Raw genomic sequence first — 10,176 nt, forward strand, 5'->3', positions numbered from 1 at the left:
TATTCAAATTCATTAGGTACTTTAAAGTAGTTACCTCAGAGGATCATATAATTCTGAAAACGTTGCCATTGCAACATTTTTAAAATGGCTTGAAAGTCTTGTATTTCGTCTTTAAAATATCTTGTATTTTGTCTTTAAAAACACTGTCTTAAATACTTACAAAGGTGCCCATTTTTCATCCATAAGAATACATTTTGTCCAGTATGCATGCATTCAAGTTATAACGTGCTCAGATGCTTGTTAATTACTTATTTTTATATTTAGAAAGAGACAGTATGCTTAAAACTGAAATTAGTTAAGATGGGTGACCATTCTTTGTTGCTTCCTTTTTTTATCTGTATATTAACATATTTACAAATGAGTTTTTGGTGCTACATTGTGTTAGTTACCATGACAAGGAGATAAAGATAAATAGACAATAAGATAAAGATGTAAGGAATTTCAGGATAATATATTAAAATAAAAGAGGTTTGAAGAAATTTCTCTTAGAGCAAAGATGAGGAGCAGCTATTCCCAACAGGATACATAAACAAATGAATTTGGACAATAAGGGTGTTGTTCTAAAGACAGTCGAGGTGTAAAGGCCTTGTAAAAGAAGGACAGTGTGCCAAGTCAGGAAACGATGGTGGCTGAGAACCAACTCAGAAACTCTTGTGATGTTATTCTGTAGCAAAGCTGGACAAAGTCAAAGCCCATGAAAGAAAGGCGGATAGGCAGAATTCAATAGCCATTTAAGAAAGAAATGATAGGCTGAATCGGAAAAGTACTGCCAAAGACATGCTGCAGTCGTGAATTATTAAAATTGATTTTTGTTTATTTCATAAGTTTTCTCAAAGCAGTTCTGATAAAAAGGTTCAGATTCTGAACAATAGCCACATTTTTAGAAGCAGCAGCATTACTTTGTAGTGTTGTTGTTTTAGAAGAAGAGTTTGTTTGACATGCCAAAACAGTCTGTTTCAAGCTCTTAGAGTCAATTAGGTGCGTTTGGTGTGTATATATTTAACTGTATTCTATTTCTTAGCAATAATCTAGGTTGAAAAAAAAATTCTAAAAATAATTACCAAACCAGATTTGTCTTTGAAGCTTAAGCATTTAATGTTCTGTTCATTTAACAAATGGTTGCTCATCTTCATGAGGAGTTGCAACATTTAAACTGATTTTTGAGTCACTAGATTGTGACTTCTTTCATTTTCAAGGTTGTATTGTGAAGCATACTTTTAATATATGTAAAGATTCCCTGCTGAGAACAAATTTCTTGTAAAAACTGGAACTGTTAATCCACAAGTACATTGTAGTATCTATTACAACTTAATTCACGAGTAATAATTCTGTAATTCAAAAAGAATGATTTTTATTTTCTTAGTTTTAGGAGAAAAAAGTTCAACAAACTGAATTATCCAAAGCCATCACTTAAAGTATCATTCTTTTTTTTCAAACATGCATTATGCTAATCAAGCACCCAAATAGAATAAATCTTGTTTAATAGAACATATGACATGAATTTTAATTTTGTAGACCAGACCTTTACTCTTGAAACCCTATTAAACTTCAGAAAAGAAGTAAGTTTAAATTTTGCCCTACAACAATTGTGCTAAAAAAGAGCTCTGTATACTATGCCCCTTGATTCTGCAAATGTATTTTATACTTTTAGTTTAGGATTGGTAAATTTTTTAGCACATTCTACAGTTTTATTAAATTGTACACATTATTTCGTTCGTATAGAGATGATAGACAGATTTTGTTCTGTCTACTCTTGTGAAATGGTTTTTGTTTTTATATGAAGATATAATAACTTGTGAATATACTGGTTAATCAAAAAGAAAATTTTCATATTAAATGTATATCAGAAACTGCTTTTAGATACTATCTGTTCTAACAAAGATTATCTCTTTTTCCCTTGTAGATCATGCTAAAGAGGAAAGGACAGTGTGCTTGGTTAGAGTAAAGGATGAGGTCATTAGCCATATTGTATATATCGTCAAGCAACACACACAAAAGTTCCTCAGCCACAAGACATCCACATATTGCATGTTAACCAGAAGAAAAGACAACATGGAAATCCACTGCACACTGTTGCCTATACACTTTGTACATTTAATTGATATTTGTGCTGAGGTGATATTCCTGTCTAAAAGAACAACATTGTCTTTCTTTTCTAGCACAGAGTTATGCATTCGAAGATGCATACCTAATTAGTTTCCTATATATTCATGCCATCTTGAAAAGACAGACTATGGTGTAACCATGATTCTATTATGTATTGGTACGTCTGTAGACCAAGATATAATTTTTTAAAAATAAGTTTATTTCTTTCAAGGTTTACAAATAACAAAGGTGCACCTTGTATTTAAAATTGCCATTATAGATGAGAGCGTGCATGCACAGTCATTTTTGTTTAAGAGTAATATTTTTAATGTAATAGATTGTAAGACGTGGTGAGGGAGGGATCTGACAGAGATGAATGTGCCAAGCAAAACCACAACTGTGTATATTTTAAAGCACATCATGGCTTTAAGTACCATGTTGTTAAGGATTCTCATGAAGTGCCATAGACTGTACATCAGATTAGAGTATTATTTCTTCAGTGTTATTGTTTTCAGAGCCACATTTTGTTGCATATTTGCTAGTACTAATCAGTCAAAGGGCACCATTCTTTTTTCTTTTTTTTTTTCTTTTTTTTTTTTTGAAACCAAAGCTGTCTCAGAAATGGCCAATTTAACTTTACAGTAACAATAGACAGCACAACACAAACTCTCTCAATACAGATAAACTCACACATACTGGAGATATATATAATAGATATATGTAAAATTATTTTAATGCATTGTAGTATAATATTTATGCATACTATACTGTATAACATGTTATTCAAAAGGGATTGCCATTTCTGAGACACAATAACAAAAAATGTTTGAGGAAATTATTTTGCTTCTATTTATATCCTCTGTCAAAAGTCAAAAGACTATAAATGCTTTGCAAAAATGGTTTCACGTTTGCTTAAATGCTTCATCACAGTCACATTCAAAATAGTGACTCTAAACAAAGAAGAAAGCAGCACTGTCATCAGATGCATGATAAACCAAAATATGAAAATGGGAAATGTTTAATTAACCTAGTAATTGGGTGGGTTAAGTACATGGGTGAATTTTATATGTGATTTTTGTTTTGTTTTGTTTTGTTCAGATTAACTGCTTATAGCCTTAGAAAGCCTTTTACAAAATTAAAAAAAATAGATGTGCATTCAGTTTTTAAGAATGGAATCATCCAAAGGAATTCCTTTTTTTGAGGTTTGGATGTCGCAGCTAGTAAAGGATATTTTTGCTCTGTTCAGCAGTTCTAAAAATTGCTGAAGTAGGGGCCAGGTCACTGGTAGTTATAGTATGGAATGGGAGAAGTGAAAGTTCAGTTATAGAACTTTCCATACTTCCAAGTTTACTGCAAGTTTTTATGCTTGAGAGAGATGCTTTCTAATATAAGACTGATGTGTTGATTTTACTGATTGTACTGTACATCTATTAAAGCCTTAGATTATTACATTACGGGTTGGAACCCATACCAATGTAATTTCAATCGTGTTAAGAAAGTAATGGTGACTTCACATGTTATTGTAGTTAGTTACATTATAGAATATTACTTATTTTTCTTGTTAAAATGTAGTTTTTCATTTCCTACATTTATTAGATTTCATTTTCTATTAACAATTGAATACCATTTCAGTTTATAGACTATTGTTTTATTAGATTTTACCGATGAACTTTTCAAAATACAAAAAAAGTAGTTTTTCCTTCATAACATACTCAGTTTTGAATTACATGTAGTGTCATATGAATATTCGTATTGTTAACTAAATGATTTCTATTTTACTGATTTAATATTACAGTGTAAGAATGTCAGTCATTGTTAGTTCTTGTCTAGTTTTCATTAAAAGAACAAAGATCTTTTATATGGATATCTTATAAATATATAATCATTGCTAAGTAAGAAGTTAAGTTGTTGCTATCGCAACAATCCTGGCAGACAATTGAGTAATATTTTGATGATTTATTTTGTTTGTAATTAGTTATTATAAGAAGATCTAGATCCTAGATATTAGAATAAAATTTATTTTCTACTGTATCCATTTCAAATGTTAAAATATTGTTTAATATTTTTGAAATCCCTGAATATCAGGCCTTGTTATAAATAAGCTGCATAATCAATAAATAGAACAAGGGACTTTTTGTTGATAATCCAAATACTCAAAGTTTACGTAATGAAAATTATAGCGTGTGTGCAAACTCTTGAGGGTTGATTATGCTGCAATTTAGCATGTTGGAACGTCTAGAGAGAAGGTTGACTTTTTGCACTTCTGTATATAGTCAAAAGAGAGAAACCTGTATAATAGTAAGATCTTATTTTGAATAAAAACGTCTATAATTACAAGGAGTTTTGTTAAGGCTAATACAATGACAGACTGAGCAAAATTGCTTGCAAAAGTGGCACAGAGTTAGCACTCCATACCCCTTCAAACATGTTGCTTTGCTTTCTTGTGGACAGCTTGTAGTTTGCCAGGATTTTTTCAACTGGAAAGATACGCCATCCTTTCAAACCCTCATGACTGACAAAAACTCCATGGGGCCAAATCTGCCTGAAGATCATTACCAAAAATAGCAGGTACTTCTACCATTAAGGTGAAATCATGGATCAGATATTCCTTACATTTTTCAAAACTACTGCATGTTTAAAACTTCAACAAAAAAAGAGAGAAAGAACTATACTAAGAACATATATTATTCAGATCAGTTTCTGCCAATTTCAGTGGTTTATTGTTCACAAAAAAAATCTTCAAAACAAGTATTGACTGTCACAAAATTTAAATCATAAACAGGCAAACCAAACAGCACACTGTAGCTATAGTTGTTATGTGATTGTTTTTTAATTGCTGTAGGATCCTGTTCTTTCAGCAGGTGAAAAATAAAACGCAGTTCAAATTTCACGGTTTTAATTTTCAACTCAGAAGCACTCAAAGATGCAAAATGTGATAATGGGCACTTGTTAAAAGAATTAGTGTATCCAGCCTTCACTCCAGCTGGTTAATAATGTTGCACTTATCAGCAACCCTACCACTTTCACCTGCTGAAAGGACAAATGTGCTTGGTTTTACTATTATGTAATCACAACTTACTTTCTGCTTGTAGTTGCTTAAAATTATGTATTTTGTCTTGGGCTGCAATTTGTTTTATGCTTATTTTATTATTACTGCGGTAGTTGACTTTGCTGTATGGAAAAATAAAGTGAAATTGCCCTAATAAAACTTCTCTTTCTTAAGTATATTTGTGTATCTGAGATTGAATACTAAATTATTTTTGCGAGTTTCATGTATTCATGAATATGTATCTTTACAAACATATTGATGTATAAGTTTGTTACCTGGTTTTAACTGATTGCAACTGCAAGGAAGGCGTTTGTTGTCTTTCTCACTAATTATCCTTTGATAATGAGAGAAAGAATCTAAATCAGGCTATATTGCCATCCTGTGCCCAATGTTTTCTAAAATTCTTGCCTTTCCCTGTCTGACACTTTAAGTGCCGATTGAAACAGTTTTATAAGCTTTGCAATTTCTGCAGATAGCCAGTGAATGCCAAAGTTTCAACATGAAGAACATGCACATTGTATCATTTAGTTCTACTTTATGCTGACTGGCACTTGGTATTTAGTCAAGGGTTACAAATGCCTATTTGTAGGCTCATGCCGTTTTTCTAAAATTTATTGTAATAAAAATAGGTGTATTAGTCATAATCAATACAGTTCTGTTACTGGTTGAGTTCTAAAGGACAATTCTATTATTTTCAGTAGGTCCAACTGTTCTGGGTGCCGCTTGTCAAAAAGAATGGCTGCCCTGAAGATGAGAGTCTAAAGCAGGAGTTCACAGCCTTTTTTGAGTAATAATATCAAGACATCCAGCTCTTTCCGTTTAGTGATACTTTGGAAATCTTTTCATTGAAAAAAAATTCAGTAACTAGAAGTTCTTGTAATTTTTGCGGTACTTTAAATGAAACTTTTGTTAATCATAACAGCATATACATGCATCTGAAAAATTATTTTCAGAAGAGTTATTATTACAAGGAGGACCCACTAGGGGTCCTCAGCACACAGAATGGGACTCTGTTAGAAGTCATTCGTTTTTCATTTGGAGAACAAAATCATTTGCTAGAGCTATTACTTCATCACATACCCTTGGTACTCATGGAATTTAAAGTTGGGAATGACACTAAAGGTAAGTGACATAGCAATCTATTATTTCACTGAGACATACTTTTGAATACCAGCTGCGTTCTTACAGGAACTAGTCACTAAAGCACTGGGGAGACATTGCAGTGGTTGAAGAAGGGCTCAAAAACGAGAACACCTGGAATCGTGTCAGCTCTTTGACCTTGGCAAATTACTTCTCTGTGACTCAGTTTCCACTTTATAAGTACAAGAATATCAATACTGCACCATTGTTGAGTGGTTTCCAGACTTTGCTGCAAGCTGGAATTATCGGGGGGATCTTTCAAAAGTATTGATACTTCTAAAATAAAACTCAACAAAAGTATCAATACTTTTATACGATCCCCCAGATAACTGGTTCCTGCCAGCAGACATTCTGGTTTAATGACTGGAGGAAAGAACTGGGCTAATACATAAAAAGAACTTAGAAAGGTGCTTGGTTTATAGCAAGTAATTGATACATGTAAACTATGATTGCTATTTATCCATTTTAAAAATCACTCCACTTATTCAACTTTTTCCTAGTTCTTGGATTACACATCCCTTTCAAAGTAGCCAGGTACACACTATCTCTATTCATTTATATTATCTGTAGTTTTATCTTTCCTGTTTAGCAATGAAACTATCTTCTAATTTATCACCACTGCAAATCCTGCTGTTACTTCATTCGTAGTATTTCAAAAACAGAATCAAGTACTTTTTTATTAACTCTGAAAATTTTGTATAGTTCTTATTTCAATTTGATATGGTCAATCTGAAAATTTTGTTTCAGACAATCTGGAAATTTTGTATAGTTCTTACTTCAATTTGATATGGTCACAGACACCACCTAGGCCATTTAGACCCAATATGAAAGTAACCATTTAGACATATCTAAGCTTAACTCTAAATCCCCCTTCAAATATTTTAACTGTGTTGAAGATCAAGTAATAGAATGAAGGTACCATTAAATAATGTATTTTAAATATTTGTATTATATTTATCAAAATAATACCTCGTAATATTTCAGCGACACAAGTATATTTCTATAACATGTTACATCATAGGTTTTTGAATGCTTTAATTAGTACTACCTCAACATATATTAGAATCTAGTTATATACTGTATATGATGCTATACCAGGATCAATGGCAAGAACCTTACAGTGTAATGACTAAAACGAAATATGCAGAGTATGTAATTCCAACTGTATAGACACTGATCTAGTATTTCTCTCCTCCCTCACTAGTCCGAATCTCTTTATACCACAAAATAATTTAGAATAAAATTAAAACTACATTCTCTTCTGGAATACAATGATATGACTACCCTACTTAATGTCTAACTCACTTTATCCTTAAAAATTAACTTGAATATTGAAAAAATATTTTTGAATAAACATATTCATTGCAGCATTTTTATAATGGCAAAATCCTGGTCTCAATACTTAGGAAATGTTTCAATAATTAGGAAATAATTAAATGAAGTATCACAAAGTGTTATATATTTACAAAGCATTTTTTCAAAAATGATTTAATCACACAGGAAAGTAATTTTAGTGGTAAGATAATAAGAGACTTTGCCTGGCTTTTCAGAGATTTCTAGTTTAGTAAATATTCACTGTTTTTTAAATTTATTTTTTTAAAAAAAACTTTGAATTATTTACATTTTTTCTTAGACCATTTCTCTATTTAGGCGAGTCAGTTTGTCATCTTCAGAATATTAAAACGTCCTACAAAACTTCCATTTACCTATCACTGTTAGTTGAAAAATTATGGAAAACATCTTGCCAAATCAGTAAAATATGTATGCCATTTTAGTAAAATATGTATGCTGTTTTAGTGAAAAATAGTAAAAGGATATGAGTAAAACTCCTTTTAACATTCATTTTTTATTGTTCTTTTTTTTTTTTTTTTTTTTTTTTCAGACAGGGTCTTGCTCTATTGTGCAGGCTAGAGTGCAGTGGTGTAAACATGGCTAATTGCAGTCTCAACCTTCTGAGCTTAAGCAGCCTTCCCAGCTCAGCGTCCCAAGTAGCTGGGACTACAGGCATGCACCACCACACCTGGCTAATTTTTTAATTTTTTTGTAGAGATGGGGGTCTTCCTATTTCCCCAGGTGGGTCTTGAACTCCTGGGCTCAAGCAATCCACCTTGACCTCTCAATTTAATTTAATTTAATCAATTAAATCATCTTTTTGTTTTAGGATTATCTCATCACCTTCCCAACTCTAAAAGATACCGAGTCACTAGAATTGGTTAATATCTATTATAATTTTATCAAAAAAAGATAACTGTGTGCAAAATACTTCAAGAGGATTTGCTAACAGGGTAACTATAATAATGTGGGAGATGAGAGCAAGGTGTGCTCCAAGAAGGTGACATTTGAGCAGAGACCTTGTTAAAGTAAAGGTGGCGTAACATTACCTCGGTGGCATACACTCTCCAGTCATCTTTGCTGTTGGATACTGACTCATCCTTCTTGCCAAATTAAATGCTACTGCATCCAGAAGTGGTATTTTCCCTCCTGACACTATGAAGCATTATTTTTTGCTTTATTTGTTTCATGATGTATTGCTTTTAACTGTATTTCAGTACTCATTTTGTTCTGATATTTCAAATTTGTTTACAGTTTGGAATTGATCCAAAGACAGATATATTCTTGCTAGGAGGAACCAGTCTTATGTCTAGGAAGCACCTACAGCCTAGCATCAAGTTTTTATTTAGTAGGAACTGGTTGATTGTATACATGAATTTTAATTAAATCTGTCTTCTAGCCTTGATGGAAAATGCAGATGAGGAACATTCTATCACACTCTTCAGATTGTGAAAACAATGCAAACACAGTAGAAAGGTTGATTGACTCAATGTCTTCCATTCTTTGAAAATTAGTCTGGAGAAGTGAACGGGTATTTTCCAGCCCACACTGACCCTAAATCCCCAAAAGCCCAAACTATACCACCAAATACGGTAATTTGGAATGTGTTTAATTAAAACTTCCCTCACTTGAATACAAAGATGTGATTACATAACTCACTGTCTATGAAGAGAAGAATGTGTGGGAAGGAACATTCTGGTATGAGTGGTATACATTATGAACATTTTCTTATAAAGCATCTGTGGTGAAAGAGAACATACCTTTACGTTCTCTCTGCATCCTTTAAAATATTTCTAATTCTGAACTTATGAATCTCTTGCCTTGCATTCATCTTTCCTTACCATCTGCTGAACTGCTTTTATTTATGTTTTGGTTTATTTCCCTCGGCACCTCAAACCTGTGCTAATTAGTATCAACAGCAGAGCATAGGAGGAACATAAGCCATCCACTTGTGAACAAATTATAAGAACTGCAGTGGACATTGATTCATACAGAATATATACTCACAGTTGAATGTTTTTTAACATATTTATCTTGTTTTAATTAGTTGTGTGTGTTTTTCTTTCATCCTGTTCCCTTTATATTATTTCATAGGACTTAAAGCTCTGATCTCTGTTTAGGCTGTCTTAGCTCCCAGGAGAACCCTCATTATGAAAATGTGTGTTGAAAAATTACTTCATTTGATAAGGGGGTCTGAGAAGCCACTATATTCTCCTACAATTTTCCCACTTGTTCGCAGCTAATGAACAATCACTGAGTTAGACATGAATTTAATAATTAATAGTTAATAAGATTTTTTAAACTTTAAGGAGACTTTATTGAAAAGTGACTTAAATCCATGTTTATTTCCTTCTTCGCTCCCTTCATCCCTCTTCCACCCTGTCTTCATTGTTTTGTTTTTTCTGTTCTCCTCATAAGAATTTACGGAGTCCTTGCCCATGCCTATGTCCTGAATGGTACTACCCAGGTTTTCTTCTAGGGTTTTTATGGTATTAGGTCTAACATTTAAGTCTTTAATCCATCTTGAATTAATCTCCGTATAAGGAGTAAGGAAAGGATCCAGTTTCACC

The 10,176-nt window shown here is 32.4% G+C and overlaps 1 protein-coding gene across 34 annotated transcripts in view; it reads left to right on the forward strand.

The window, feature by feature from the left end:
* Nucleotides 1–5,310, forward strand: part of MBNL1 (muscleblind like splicing regulator 1) — a 222,840-nt gene extending 217,530 nt beyond the window's left edge. For 17 of the 34 annotated variants that reach the window (XM_023232088.2, XM_031935249.1, XM_023232106.2 and 14 more), the window contains one exon: nt 1,904–5,288. The gene's annotated coding sequence lies outside the window, so the exon portion shown is untranslated. Of the gene's footprint in view, nt 1–1,903 lie in introns of all 34 variants that reach the window. The other 17 variants (XM_023232095.1, XM_023232103.1, XM_023232100.1 and 14 more) reach the window with 2 other exon arrangements.
* The last annotated feature ends 4,866 nt before the right edge of the window (nt 5,311–10,176 follow it).

The sequence above is a fragment of the Piliocolobus tephrosceles genome, chromosome 2 (genome assembly GCF_002776525.5).
Source record: "Piliocolobus tephrosceles isolate RC106 chromosome 2, ASM277652v3, whole genome shotgun sequence".
NCBI lineage: Eukaryota > Metazoa > Chordata > Mammalia > Primates > Cercopithecidae > Piliocolobus > Piliocolobus tephrosceles.